The sequence below is a fragment of the Pelobates fuscus genome, chromosome 2 (assembly GCF_036172605.1).
Source record: "Pelobates fuscus isolate aPelFus1 chromosome 2, aPelFus1.pri, whole genome shotgun sequence".
Taxonomy (NCBI): Eukaryota; Metazoa; Chordata; class Amphibia; order Anura; family Pelobatidae; genus Pelobates; species Pelobates fuscus.
The window spans coordinates 346,708,213-346,723,242 of NC_086318.1; the positions used below are offsets into that span (position 1 = coordinate 346,708,213).

Below are 15,030 nucleotides of genomic sequence, written 5' to 3' on the forward strand. Positions count from 1 at the left end.
ACATTTAGCATTTCAGGACATACAGTAGTAAAACATCCCCACAATGCATCCTGGTTTCCTCCCCCCTGCCCTGGAGAAGTAATTCAATTATCTCCCAGGACAAAGGCAAAACTCCATTACACAGGTGGGGACACAAAACAGACTATCACTTTAAAATACATAAAGCCACATTTTATACATAAAACCCAGACATGTAACATATCCCCAGATAGCTCAGGTCTGAGTGCACATTATTAGGTGAATGGCACTCAGACCACACAAATACAGTTTAATTGCCATGGAGCCAAAGTCTTTAATTACACTAATATGCTCCATGGCATGGCTATCTGGGTTAAAACATTCTTCCAACATAAAATACCGAATTTCCATGCATTCACCAAATCCATACGAATTAGAACCAGGGGCTGGAGGTTCAGCGGTGCCTGCACGTAAAAGTGTCCGATTTTCGTGTATGAAAGCCGGGCAGAAAAGCGCTGGCTGCCCGGGGAGCTCCAGAACACCGCCACCAAGCAGCCGCTAAGTGTAACAGCGGCCACCCAGTAACAAGCAATTAAGCTGCGGTTAACCGCAGCTTCAGGGAGGTAAATTGGCAGCACACTCCAGCTTCTGGGTGGCCAATTAACAGCGCCGGTCGGCTTCCCACGGCTCTGGGGAGGTTGCAAACAGGCTGTTTGTTCGGTAGATATAATCTACCGAACGGCTGTGCAGAAAGGGAGAAATAAATCCTTCTGCACAGTAAAATTAACCCTTTAGCTGCCGGTCCATAATCCAAAGGCAGCAGGCGGGCGACTAGGCTCCTCCAATGCAATGTGGCGAGATTAGTCTCGTCACATCTCTCCCCCTTTCCAAACAGACTAACAGGGTACCTGAACTCCTGCCGGTCAGTGCCCTTGTTAGTCCAGCAGCCCACCCACAAAGCAGAAAAAACAGTACAGCCCACCCACAATAAATGGTTACTACACCTGGGTAGAGGAGAAACTTGTCCATGTCCAGGTGCCCCACCACGGCTGTGTGGGGGACTGGTAGGCTGCCTTGGTGGGTTGCTGAGTGGGCAGAGACCAGCGGTACTCTGTCCTGGTGCCAGTACTACCACCGGAGTAGTCTGGTTGGAGCCTGGTTGCTGGAGACTGACTGTCTCCCCCTTAGGTGCATAGCTCTGCTGCGGAAGGGGGAGACCGACTGTCTCCCCTTTGGCTAACCAGCCCTGTCGTGGGGGGGTAGGACCGACCGTCCCTACCCCCTGTGTGGTAAGTGCAGAGACCACGGTCCCATCTCCACATCTGTGGGGCTTACAGTCTCCCCCTGGTACATTAAGCTGTCGCTGGGGAGAGGGGGTAACAAGCTCCTCTCCCGATAGAACACTCTGCCGCTGGGGAATGGAGACTGAGCTCTCTATTCCCTGCCCATTAATGATCCGCCACTGGGGTGAGGTGGTAACAAGCTCCTCTCCCATACATACTTCCAGTCTTTGCGGAGGGAGAACGAGTCCTGCTGCTGGGGAAAGGAGACTGGGCTCTCTATTCCCTGCGATTGCAGAAGCGACTAGCCCTGCGGACGCTGTTTCTAACTGGATGGCTGTCCACTTCCTTAAACTAAACTTGACCAAAACTGAAATTCTGGTCTTTACTCCCTCAAGTGTTGTTACTCCTGTGTCTGTTTCCCTCCAAGTCAACGGTGCTACCATCAGCTCCACCACGCAGGCTCTCTGCCTAGGTGTTCTCTTTGACTCCGACCTCTCCTTCAATCCTCATGTTCAATCTATCGCCAAATCCTTTCATTTCCATCTCCAAAACATTGCGCGCATCCGCTCCTACTTAACGCCAGAAGCGACTAAGGTGTTGGTCCATTCCACTGTCCATTCTCGCCTTGACTACTGTAATCCGTTTCTCAGTGGTCTTACGTGCTCCCAACTTGCACCATTACAGTCCATAATGAATGCGGCGGCGAGGCTCATCTTCCTGTCCACCCGCACCTCCCATGCCTCACCCTTCTGTCAGTCCCTACATTGGCTTCCTATAAAATATAGAGCTCAATTTAAAATTCTGGTTCTTGCTTTCAAATCTCTACATAATGCTGCTCCCACCTATCTATCCTCCCTTATACACAAGTATGTCCCATCTAGGCCCTTACGATCTGCTGAAGACTTACGTCTATCTTCTGTCCGTACTCCCACCTGTGATGCTCGCCTTCAAGATTTCTCGAGGGCTGCACCGTTCCTGTGGAACTCGCTTCCCTCCTCCATTAGATGCTCACCCAGTCTCCACTCCTTCAAAAAAATCATTAAAAACCCACTTCTTCATAAAAGCGTATCAATTAAATTGTTAATAGCTCCCAACTGATTCCTCTTCTGCAACTGTCATTAGTCTAATACTATCCTTACCTTTTTGTGTCATTTTACCCCACTCCCTCTAGCATGTAAGCTCATTGAGCAAGGCCCTCAACCCCTCTGTTCATGTGTGTCCAACTTGTCTGGTTACAACTACATGTCTGTTATTCCACCCATTGTAAAGTGCTGCGGAATTTGACGGCGCTCTATAAATATCATAATAATAATAATAATTGCTAAACACAAATACACGTACCAGTCAATCCATAAGACTTGCTATTCCCACAGAAATCTCACTTTAACAGTGTTCTCACTATTGCAAGGGATTCTGGGTAGGCATATGCAAATGAGCTCGCAATGTATTAACTATCCACTTTCTTCAGGTGGAAGGAGTTTTCAATTCTTTTGGTATGTACTTTACAAGTAATGCCAAGCCTCTGGTCTTTGATGAAAGTTTTTCCTTATCAGCATTTATTTTTGTTCATTTCGATATATTCTTTTGCATGTTTTTGGAAGCAATATCTGAACAATGCAATAAAAATTGGGGTCATTAGATCTGTTAAAGGGACTTTAACTTTAAATCACTGCTTAGTATATATACCCGGAATGAAAACATGTACACATTTCTTCACTGGGGCTATATCTAAAGGAAGTTTGTAAAAGCTGCAGTTTTCTTCTCTGAAGCCTTTGCAAGCCCTCCCCTTTTAACCCCGCCCATACTTTCTTTGGCTGTCCAATCACAGACTTCTTAATGCAACTGAATGGCAAGTCTTTGCAAGGAAAGTGCCTGGATCAATTGCCTTCCTCTTGAGTTTAGCTGCACTGAGCTAAACAGCCAGGAGGTAACAGGGCTGGCAAGGTGATTGACAGCCAGGGTTGCGTCACAAGGTTAATTTATTAAAGTCTGGAGTGTCCCCTTAATGCAGGTTTTCTTCCCTAGTACTTGTTAAATTTTGATTGTCTCAACCAGTTTAAATTACACAATTTTTAAATATTTTTCATTGTAATGTTGTTTAAACTGAGCAAAACACACATTATTCGCTAAACTGGGAATTATGGAGAAAGGATAAGGGAATTTTAAGCTTTACTCCAGTATAGTTAAAATGGAAAAAATTATCTGACTCAGCTATTTTTACTCTCCAACATCCTTGACATGAAATTTATAATACTCTTGTAAGTTGCCCACAATATCCATTTGTAGGAAAAACCTTGTGATGCACAGAATTGAAAGATGCCAGGATACAGCATTACTTCATTTCCTGGAGGTTGACATTCTGTGCACGGAGGAGAGACCCAGTGACAGCATAGACCCCCAACCTGCAGACCTAATAATGACTTAGGAAGGGATCAGACAGCAGCTGCTTAGGGAAATAAGTAATGGTACAGTGTATGTGTGTGATTTGTGTGTTAGTGTGTGTGTCAAATTGTGTGTGTGTGTGTAGTTAAAATAATCAATAGTTTTACTAAATGTATGTGATTTTTGAGAGTACATTTATTATTGTATATAAAGGTATATTAAATCATGTTTCTTTGCATTTATATGTGTATATATTATAAGCACAATGTTATGTATAAAGTACTATGTTTATAATGCATACACTAATAGTAATATAATACATATGCCTTAATATACGTGTATATATATATATATATATATATATATATATATATATATATATATATGCAAGTTAACTTGATTTATGTGTATACATAAAATTTCTAAGTTATTAGATATAGCTATACAATTCTAAGACACTAAGATATTGAATATAAATATGCATGGCTGTACATGAAACATGGGGGGCATGCAGTTCACCCCTTAAGTACTTAAGCATGGTGAAGTGCTTTACATGTCTGGAGTATCCCTTTAAAAGAACACTTATTTTTTAAAATTTTGAAGTCCAGACCTTCATGTGGTAGAAGCAATGTTAATTTTTCTTTCCACCTGTATGACTGCACGCTATACTGACAATTCAAGATAGGGCTGGTATAAGCATTTATTCCACAGCAATTTTTTATTTCATGGTCCTGAGAGTAACTGAAAAAAACGGTTTGGTCAGTATAACAACTGGCTCACCTTCAGGGGTTAAACCATTACCGAATGGTTTAACCAGAAAGTCTGTGTTTGAGTGCGCTAAGTCAATCAGTAGCTCCCCATTAATAAAAAAGGAATGCGAGGATATTGATTGATTAAGAGCATCAGTTGATTGGCTAAGCCAACCAGCGGTGCCCTTGCCGCTGCCTGAGCCTAACGATATCTAGGATTTCAGATAGTGGAAAGAGAGGGGAGAAGAGCAATGAACACAGACTTTGGGGATAAAATGTTTGGGAATGGTGTGACACCCTAAAGGTTAGCCAGCACCAATAAACTCCTGGTACCAGAACAACTCAATTTTGATGAAGTCGTTATGATGCCTAGAGTGTTCCTTTAATAAGTAAAATAGTAGGCATATTACAGGTTTAATGCTGCATTATTTTTCCCAAAGTGAAAATTAGCTAGTTTGATTCCTTAACCTTTCACCTATCTTAAAGAAAATTGCTAAAAATTGCATATTAAACTAAGCTAAGAACAAATATAAAGCTACATTACGTAACGAGTGGAATGCCAAATTTGCTGCTATCTTTCATGTTTACTTATTTTCTATAGTAAAACTAGAAACATTCTCCATATAGAGTTCAGTTGGTATAAAAGGGGCATTCAAAGCAATTCAAATGTATATAAGACTTCCCTGTTCCATGAAGTCTGAATTATATAGTAGATTGGGGTCTGCCATTATTTGGCTATTCTATGTTCAATTTCAAGTCAGTGACCATGATTTAAACTAGCGATATTGTGGTCCAGTGAAACACCATGCACCATACAGCTTTTATATAAAGTGGATATATTCATTATCTATTACCTGCCGTTATCGTGACCAGCTTTCTCTAAAATGTGGAGAATCTTGCATTAGGAAAACTCAAAGAGGCAACTCACATAAATTTAACATAAATGTATGATTGTGCATCTGAGTGCTATATTATGTGAAATTCAACGCTGAAGAACTACTATTCCTTTAAAATTATCCACAAAGATTTAACTGTCCCTGCAATTGGTTCATGATTTTCCTTTAAAGGATTATTTTTTTAAAGACATTAGATTAAGCCTAAAAGCACTGGATCATGCCAGGAATACTCATTACATTTATTTCTAAAGTGGATATGCTTCCTTTTTTTCCCAAGGATTTTCTTTTGTTTTTATTTGATCATATTATAAAAGAACACTCCAGGCTAGAATTGACCCATTTTTTAACGAACATTATATGATGATGGGTTAATCCACCAAGCATGAAATAGTAAAATAACATGTAGCAGGAAATAAATACTGAAGGAAAATCTAAAAATCTAAAACTAAAAAAGTGACAGGTGACTGTTTATTACAAAAACATGTTGAGATCTAGAACCACAACACAAAGTAAAGTTGCAATAAATGAATTTATTCCACCAGAGTGTGGTCCTGGTTGTGTGCAGCATGCACAATATTGACATCATTGCTATCAGGCACCTGGAAATGAGTGTTCCAACTGCTTGACTAACAACTCTGAGAGTTTGACTAGAACTGCAGCAATTTTTACGAATTATTGCAGTTGTAACCACTCTGAAATGAGAGTTGGTGCAGGTTAGTCATTGTACCATAATGCAAAGTTGTGCTGGTGCTTAGACCAACACTTTATATTTCTTTTCATATGTTTTTCTGTTTACAAGAGTTTTTGTTTTTTAATGGCTCTGTCATTAGAACATTATTTCCCAGCATAACAGCATTTTAGAGACACATTTAGCATTGTTATTGGGGACACCACTGCAAAATGTCTGTGTTAAGCTTGTATACATTGGGAATGCCATATTAAGCAGATGTACTGTGATTTATGGAAAGTTTTCTCTGGTAACCACCGAATCAAGACATTCTGGGGGTATGACTGAAGTAACCTTTGCACTACAGCAAAACACTTTAAAAACTGTCTGCATCATGTATTATTCAGTTTGTCATAGGAATATTATTTTATTCCAAGATTTCCAATTTAGACCGGTGCTATCACAATGGTACCTATCGTGCTTTTATCAGGTATGTTCTGTATACTTGTTTAAACATGTATGGGTATGTTACCATTTTTATCCATATTATGTGTGCAGTCATATTGATAGTGTCTCCGCATATCCCATCATGTGATTGGTTGCTGCCATCAGATGCTCATACTGAGGGTTTTACTGAGGGTTTGAAATGATGATGCAAAATGGCTGCCTCCACACAGAATAAGCGTAAGACCTTGAAATGGTAATTCATTTACTTTAGCTTGGTTAAATAAAAATAATATGAATCTATTTGCAGTATTGTTGTAAAGGGTAACTGTTACGGTATCTAAAACTTATGATAATTTGAAAGAGCATAACATTTCATCTATGCTAGCAGATATTGTAGCAAATGTATAGATTGACAGAAAAACCTGTTTAAAAAATAGGTAATTCTCTCACCGATCAGACAATTCTTCAGCATAGGTTCTATGCAAAATAATTGACTGAGAAGAGAGAGCAGAAAAGACCTCTCATTATACTTTTTACAAATAGTAACCACAGCACATTCACTGTGGTTGCTATGGTATTTCCTATCCGATGCTGCTAGTGCTGGTGAGGGAATATAGGAATGGAGTGATGGACAAGTTAAACTTGTGTTTTGGCATCACAGGGGATGTTTGCCCTGCATGGGGAATTAGACCCAAAAAGACTGAGAGCGAAGCACATATGGACCAGAGATGGCTGTTTCAGAAGAGTAACACCCACAAAACTGAGGACATGGTAGCGCTGGATGAGGTGACTATCTTCATACTTTACAATGAATAAGCCATGCATCTCTGTGGTATATGATGTATTCAATACATTTGGGACAATGTATGTTAAAGTGAGTCATTGCAGGTTCACTTTAAAGTGATTTATGAAAGTAAATGTTCAGGTGACTAATGCAAGTTTAAAAAATAAATATGCAATTCTCAAATAAGTGGCGTTAATTTACAAATAAATATGTGCGTGTACGTGCATGCATATTATATATTCACATCTGTAAATATAAATCATACAGAGATTATATTAAATTTTAGTACATATTTAATACATGCCATTGTACAGAACACTGGTGAGACCTCACTTGGAGTATTGTACGCAGTACTGGAGACTGTATCTTCAGAAAGATATTGATACCTTAGAGAGAGTTCAGAGAAGGGAAACTAAACTGGTTCATGGATTGCAGGATAAAACTTACAAGGAAAAGTTAAAGGATCTAACATGTATAGCTTGGAGGAAAGACGATACGGGGGGATACAATAGAAACATTTAAATACATAGGGAATCGACATAATAAAGGAGGAGACTATATTTAGGCCGACTAGATGGGAAATGGTTCTTATCTGCTGCCACATTCTATGTTTCTATATGTATGTGGAATACATGAAATTGCAATTGTTTGCCAGCAGAATATAGCACCAACAAAGACAAACCATAATAAAATAATATAATAACATTTTCTGCACTTTAATATGTAATTATGGATGCAATCCCCTTTACCTGTTTTTATTTTATTTATATTGTTTTTATTTATTATTGTGGTATGTTATATTATAAGATATACATTGTTAATAATGTATTTTTCTAAAACTGCTCAATAAAGTTAATTTGAAAAGATTTTACTCACACACGTGCCCTATACATAATGTAACTGCTGCCATTTTTTAGTCAAATGTATTTCTCCAAAGATTTTTCAATTAAAAAGTTTGTTGTGTGTATTACAAATGCACAAAAACATTTCCAAAGCTTTTCTGCTGCTTAAAGGGACACTATAGTCACCAAGACCACTTCAGCTCAATGAAGGGGTCTGGGTGCCAGGTCCCCCAGGTTTTAACCCTTCAGATGCAAATATAGCAGTTTCAGAGAAACTGCTATGTTTACATTTAGGGTTAAACCAGTCTCTAGTGGCTGTCTTCCGGACAGCCACTAGAGGCGCATCTGCCACGCTGGAGGCATATTATGCCTCCATCGCGCAGAGCGTCCATAAGAAAGCATTGAGAAATGCTTTCCTATGGACACTTTGAATGCGCACGCGGCACTTGCCCGACGCTGCATTAAGGTAAGCTGCTGAAGGGGTTTTAACATTTGAATGCGCTAATTTGGCACTGAACTGTCACGAGGCAAATAATAAATACATAGTTAATTTTTGAGGAGGGCCACCATAATCAAAAATGAACCAAAAGGCAGTCTCCCTGTATGCCTGTCTCCCTGTATGCATAAAATGTGCAGTGATGAAAAACTATTGAGAACCCCGTAAAAAATCCCATACCAGCGCGACTAATTCTGTTCCTACACTTCTTGTGCAGAATAAAACAATGTGTACCTATAGACTAAGTGGTTTACTAAAATGTGTACAGTCCTTGTTCACTATGTGTTAACCGTAGGATCCTGCTAACTTCGCCATGTATGAGGGGTTGAGGTGTAATGTTTTGGTACAGGTGAGCTGGCAAATTTACACCTCCCTCTCTTTTAAGAAAAGTTTAATCCTGTCACTTTATGTGACAATTTTAATTTTTGTAATTATTAGGGCTTAGGAGGTGCAAACACCTGGCTCTAATTGTGTTCAGACAGCAACTAGTTAAATTGCCAAAAGACTAACCAGTCTCCCTGTCACCAGTAGTTGTTTTAAACAACGAGGGTAATCATTGGAAGCCCAAATATATATATAATCTATGCCACGCACAAAACACCTATATATCTGGTCCATGAAAGTTGTCTTCCCTAACCTTTCCCTGTGACTACATTCATTTGAAATAAAATATTTTAATACGTTATAATCCAGTTTACTCAATCAGTGTAATACTTTGAAATCCAGTCTACTCAATCAGTGTACTTTTATATTCCTTATTTCAATTAAAGCAGACCGTCACTTTCCAAAACACACACTAAAATATATATCTACACCTGGGGTGCCCAAAAAGTAGATCACCAGATGTTGTAGAACTACAACTCCCATGATGCTTTGCGTGCCTTTAGAATGCCATTAGAATGAGAAAGCATCATGGAAGATGAAGTTTTAAAACATCTGGGGATCTACCTTTTGGGCATCCCTGATCTATACAAACTGGTGCAATGATATAAATGTCTTTCTACTTTTTGCTAAATGACCGATTGATTGGGGTGTTTCAGTATATCATATAGATCATAGGTCTATATTAATTTATTATGCTCTCCATGGGAAAAGTGTTTTGCTGGAAGAGTTATATTGACCTGCTTCTGGCCAAACATTTGGTTTAGGCATCAGTTTCCCTTTACTTGGTACCCATGATTAGAACGGGTCTGGAAGATCCTGGTATATTTTTCCCAACTTCCATGACCACTGGTCATGATCAGGTAAATGAGAAGAAAGCCAAGTGCTTTTAACATATATCCCAAGTATCCCTACTTGTTTTCCTACTTATCCCAAGGCCAGTACATATTTTAATGGTACCGTAGTTCAAATCTTGACATTGGGTCCAACATGTTTGATTTCTGGAGTCATTTAAAATCCAGTGTATTGTGAATAGGTGGAATACCTACCTAACTAGTACCCACAATAGCACTGTGAGTTGGTTATAACACATATATTTAACCAACTAGAATTTCTCACACATATATGTATATATATATATGCTAGTTCATTTGATAAGCTGATAGATGCTTATTAAAATGCAAAGAGCATGACATAAGTAAGTGAGAGATCCACTTGCTTCAGATCCATAATCTACTAATATGAATGGCTCTTTCTATGAAAAACGTAAATGGGACATATCAAACATCAATGAATCATAGGTTTCTGTTTTTATAGTTCAACTAACAGCTTTCATGGATACATGTGATAACTACATTCTAACATCCAAAAACCTGAGCAGGGATTTATGGGTAACATCAACGCCTTGATAGGCCCCATAGAAAAGTATTAAAGTAGTCTGATTGACTTATTATTTTCTTGTCTATGCAATGTATACCCTAAGAATCAATTTCAAATGCAACCTAAAACATTATTAATCACAATTTATTTTATATATATATATATATATATATATATATATATATATATATATATATATATATATATATATATATATATACGCATTATCTATTCAATGCAGTAAAATTTTATGGATCCCTTCTATTCTCCATTGCCCCTTGTGCAGGCCTAGCAGAAACATTTTTTTTTTCTACATCATCATGATAAATTGACTACATTCCCAAACCGTGATATACATCTTTAACATTTCCTTAATACTATGAAATAATGTAACTAAATTGTTTACAGTCAATACACTTGGTAATTATGGCTATTTAAGACCCATTTTGTAATGAGTAGTCTCATGGAAACTGCTGAATTACTTTGGGAATTTGTTCATTTATAAAGCAACAGTGTATTAAGGAAAGACAGGCTCAAGGAAATATAAAGTGACTGACAAAAAAAACATGAATACAAAAAAAAAAAAAAAAAACTTTGTTTATGCTTGTTGTATAAAAGCCCAGAGAGGACATGTATTTTTAACATTTTTCTGACTTGTTTTCTCAAACTTTTCTCATGAAAACAACTTGTTACCTCGACATAACAAATTGTTTTCTGGAGAAAACAAGTTTATTTCTCAACTTAACAAGCTAGAAAAATATGACAAATGCATGACCTCTTTAGGTGTCCATACTATTGTGTTAACAAAATAATAACTATTTTATTGTAACATTAACAACACATCAGTTTGTTTTTTAGCTCAGTTAAAATAAACTATTATTCCTTTCTTGTTCTTTTAATTGTTTTTTTAAACCAAAACATCCATGGTGTTGAAAACTGCCAATTATTAAATTATGTCCAAAATCTAAACATTCCTAAAAACTAGTTGTTTGTAAATAATTTAACCCCTTAAGGACACATGAAGGAAATAATCCACCATGATTCACATTTATTTTTGAAGTTGTGTCCTTAAGGGGCTAATGCACTCCATATGTAAACACTAAGAAATGAATGCTTCGGTTTGTTAACAATAATATTTTTGCAGCATATTTAACAAGGGTTTAATATTTGTAGTTTCTCCCATAAATGAGTTTATTTGGCCCAATTGTAGTTTTCTGACATTATTTTATGTTGTGTAGCAACTTATTGAGGGCAGCCATCTTGTATTCAACTGAATGGAAATGGACTTTTTAAAATATTTTTGCCAGATTAAATAAAATGTACTGCTATCAATAGTTAAGAACAATGTAGAATAACACACACAAAAAAAAATTAAAATCACACAAGTGAAGGATATTTCACTAATTTTGCGCCATCCAAATTTAGTCAGTGAGAAAACCCCTCAGTCTGCTGTTCACTTTATACTGAAGAAGTTTTATTGTGATGTCTATTTTACAACCGATAATGCCTCTTGTGTATGTGGTGTCAGCAGTACCAAATGAATGATCAGAATTAAAAGGAAGTATCTGCCCTTCAGGGGTTATATTGGCCATATGAACTAAAATTTGTTATAATTAAATATATGAAAAAAAAAATTCAATAAGCTACAAACCATTTGAGAGATCCAGTCAACATTTCACAATGATAATAATTGAGATCTGTAGAGGAACACAATGGCTATAATCACTAATTCCATCATCATATTGCGACTAATTTTAAAATTCATATTTAGTTAGAATATTACCCTATATACCAGAGCATAAACACTAAAATTAAACAAGAATTCTTAAAAATATGTACCTGTGAATTACGCAAATACATATTATGCTTGATATGAGGAGATGGGATAAAACACACTATTGTTTATCCCTTCTGCAATACTCTACAAATACAACTTTTGCTGAGGATAATAGTGATGGTAGAAAAGAGTAGCTTGACTGGACCAACAGCAAAAACATATGTGAGGAAGGCTGAACTTGATGGACGCAAGTCTCTTTTCAGCTATGTAACTACGTAACTATATGAGTAACAAAAGTAAAAAAAAAAATAGCAAAAATGTTTTGGTATCTTTTATTGAAGGGTGAAAACCATATTGCTCATTCGAAAATGCTAATATTTGCTTTAGGACCAAATAAGCCTCATTTAAAAAGAAATATTTCCAAATGCCCAACAGCATCATGCCATACAGCACAGGAGAATTACATAATATTAACTAATTACTGAGAAGAGAAAACAAGACAAATGTCTTAAGAAATACACTTCTACATGCAATTTCCTCAGAGTATGCGTAATTTGAATGCATAAACGTTGAGAGAGTCATTACTATTAAATGTGCATGTAGCCAAAAAAGCACCACCAACTAAAACATCATGTGGTTTTCTTAACAGACTTGAGTTTGATAGTGGACTTCAAACTATTAGAGCAATATGCATGACGTCCCCCCGTCCCCTCCCATCATGCCCAGTGAGAGATTACTCTGTGGGGGAGTATACTGTATTTCGTTGTGCCTTTTTTTTGTTTAACATTGATTATACCTGGAATTTAACAAATAAGACATTTCTGATCATAAAAAAATCTGTAGAAATCTGACACAACATTTGCTATTTGTGCAATTCTGGACAATCAGTTTTAAGAGTTTTGTTCCACATCAGCTGAAATGTGCCAATGACTAATGCTACACCACTCCTAAAAGGTTTATTTACTAAACACTGGTTTGAGGCAAACTAAACCTTGATTTCCAAAATGTAGGCCAAATTATAGCAAAACGCTGGCCAAATTAGCAATATAGAGGTGCGTGCGTGTGTGTGTTATATGTGTTTAGAAAATGATTATTATGCAGTTTTATATACATATATATTATATATGTGTGAAGCAAATGATTAATGTGCAGGTTTTATATATTAGTTATATATTTACAGATATCTTTAAATATGTGTTTAGGGAATAAACTCCTGCATAACAAAATTCTGAGTAAAACTGCTCACAGGATGACTATTTGCCCATGTGGATAATAATCCATTACAATTTGTAGTTTAGAGAGCCCCCTAAAAAAACACTCAATTAATTCAGATGTGATAGTTTAAAAGAAGGCGATCAAACAGTGCACTAATTTGATGGGATGAAGCTGTGCACATGAAGACAAATAAGGCTTTGTAATAATTAGTAAACATCTCTCAATATTTACACAGTGCACACACAATGTGCAATGATCACACAGGCATTTGCCAACATAGGCAACAAGATCCAGTGGGCGTTCCTCTACTATAATTGCTGGCTTAAAAGCAATACATTATAATAAAAAAAAAAAAAAGTCTCAAACACGGTGCATTTCTCATCATCAGACTAGTCTCTGTGATACACTAGGAAATCGACAATGACCTTAATTCACCGTGAGAGGGGAATCTAAACAGCTGATTGATTATCTTAGATTACAATATTTGTTATTCACATCAAGGGGGTGGGTGGATCAACCAAATTGAATATAAAGTGAAAAGAAAATCATGTGCATAATTAGCAAAATTTTTCGTGCATTTTCCATCCTTAATCTACGCCTCTCTACTCCTTTTTCCCTCTCTCCTTCCCTCCTCCTCATCAGCCTCCAACGCCTCCAGCTCTCACGTTTTTGATAAGGTTTCCCCATTTTTTTCCCTTCTTCTCCCTCTTTTTTATTCTCCCCGTCTCTCTTTTTCTCCCCTTTCCCCTCCCATATATGTTGCAGCTGCCACTAACATGTACTCTCCAAATCTCCATCCCTCCGTAGCTGCCACTGCTGGTGTGATGGCCAACAGAGCAAATCCAGCTACTACTGCAGATCAGGCAAATGCACAATCCAAGTGTTAGAGGGGATACAATGTACACATAATGCATGGCAATGATCAAGAACGAGGAGGGAAAAAAAAAACACATGATGGGAATTATGAAAAATGGGTCTAGAATAAAATGGGGAACATAATAAATAGAGTACAAAGAGAGAGGAAATAAATATTAGTTCCATAAATCTGAAATTATGCTTCCTATCACCATGACTTCACCCTGTCATTATATATGCTTATATGCATTAAAACCCAGAAAGCAGTTTCTTTCTCTCTGCTCAATGCATTATTTATCTGACCATTCTTTTGTATGCCCTTTCTTTTTTACCCCCATGTAGAATGCAGACATTTTTTGGCATGGTGTAAATAATTCAACATGGGTAAAGATTCTAAGGATGAGGATGGAGGGGAGGGGGGGGGGGGGGGGTAGGGGGAGATAGGGATGAGGGGAGGGAGGAGGTAATTGCAGATATACTCTTACCCACTCGTATAGACGGGGGGCTGTTGCTGTCTGGTAAGGAGCTGTCCGGGAGAGACTTGTGCTGCTCTCTAGCCGAGGTGTATAGCTGCCATCCGCTCAACTTCAGCACCCAACCGGCAGAAAGAGGGAGAAAGAGAGAGAGCGAAGCATAGAAAATAGAAGGAGGGAGGGATAGAGTGTGAGAGACAAGGGAGGGGAGGAATGAGCGCCAGGAACAATCTGCACATGCGCAGCCAAACAGCAGGGGAGCAACAGAACATCATTTGGTAGAAGGTTACAACCATTTCTACACATACTTCTCCATTCAAAACGCTTTCTGCAGTGATGCCTGCTGCAGGTTTTAGTGGAAGGCTTCCTGGAGCTCGCTAGCCCGAAGTGGGTGGACTTCAGCGCATTAGTCTATTAACCCTTTCAGAGCCAGTGCGATTGTATC

At 37.8% G+C, this 15,030-nt stretch overlaps 1 protein-coding gene across 3 annotated transcripts in view; it reads right to left on the minus strand.

Moving 5' to 3' along the window:
• RGS17 (regulator of G protein signaling 17) overlaps positions 1-14,709 on the minus strand; it is a 132,695-nt gene extending 117,986 nt beyond the window's left edge. For 2 of the 3 annotated variants that reach the window (XM_063441345.1, XM_063441344.1), the window contains exon 1: positions 14,598-14,684. The gene's annotated coding sequence lies outside the window, so the exon portion shown is untranslated. Of the gene's footprint in view, positions 1-14,597 lie in introns of all 3 variants that reach the window. The other variant, XM_063441347.1, reaches the window with a different exon arrangement.
• Positions 14,710-15,030: the final 321 nt, after the last annotated feature.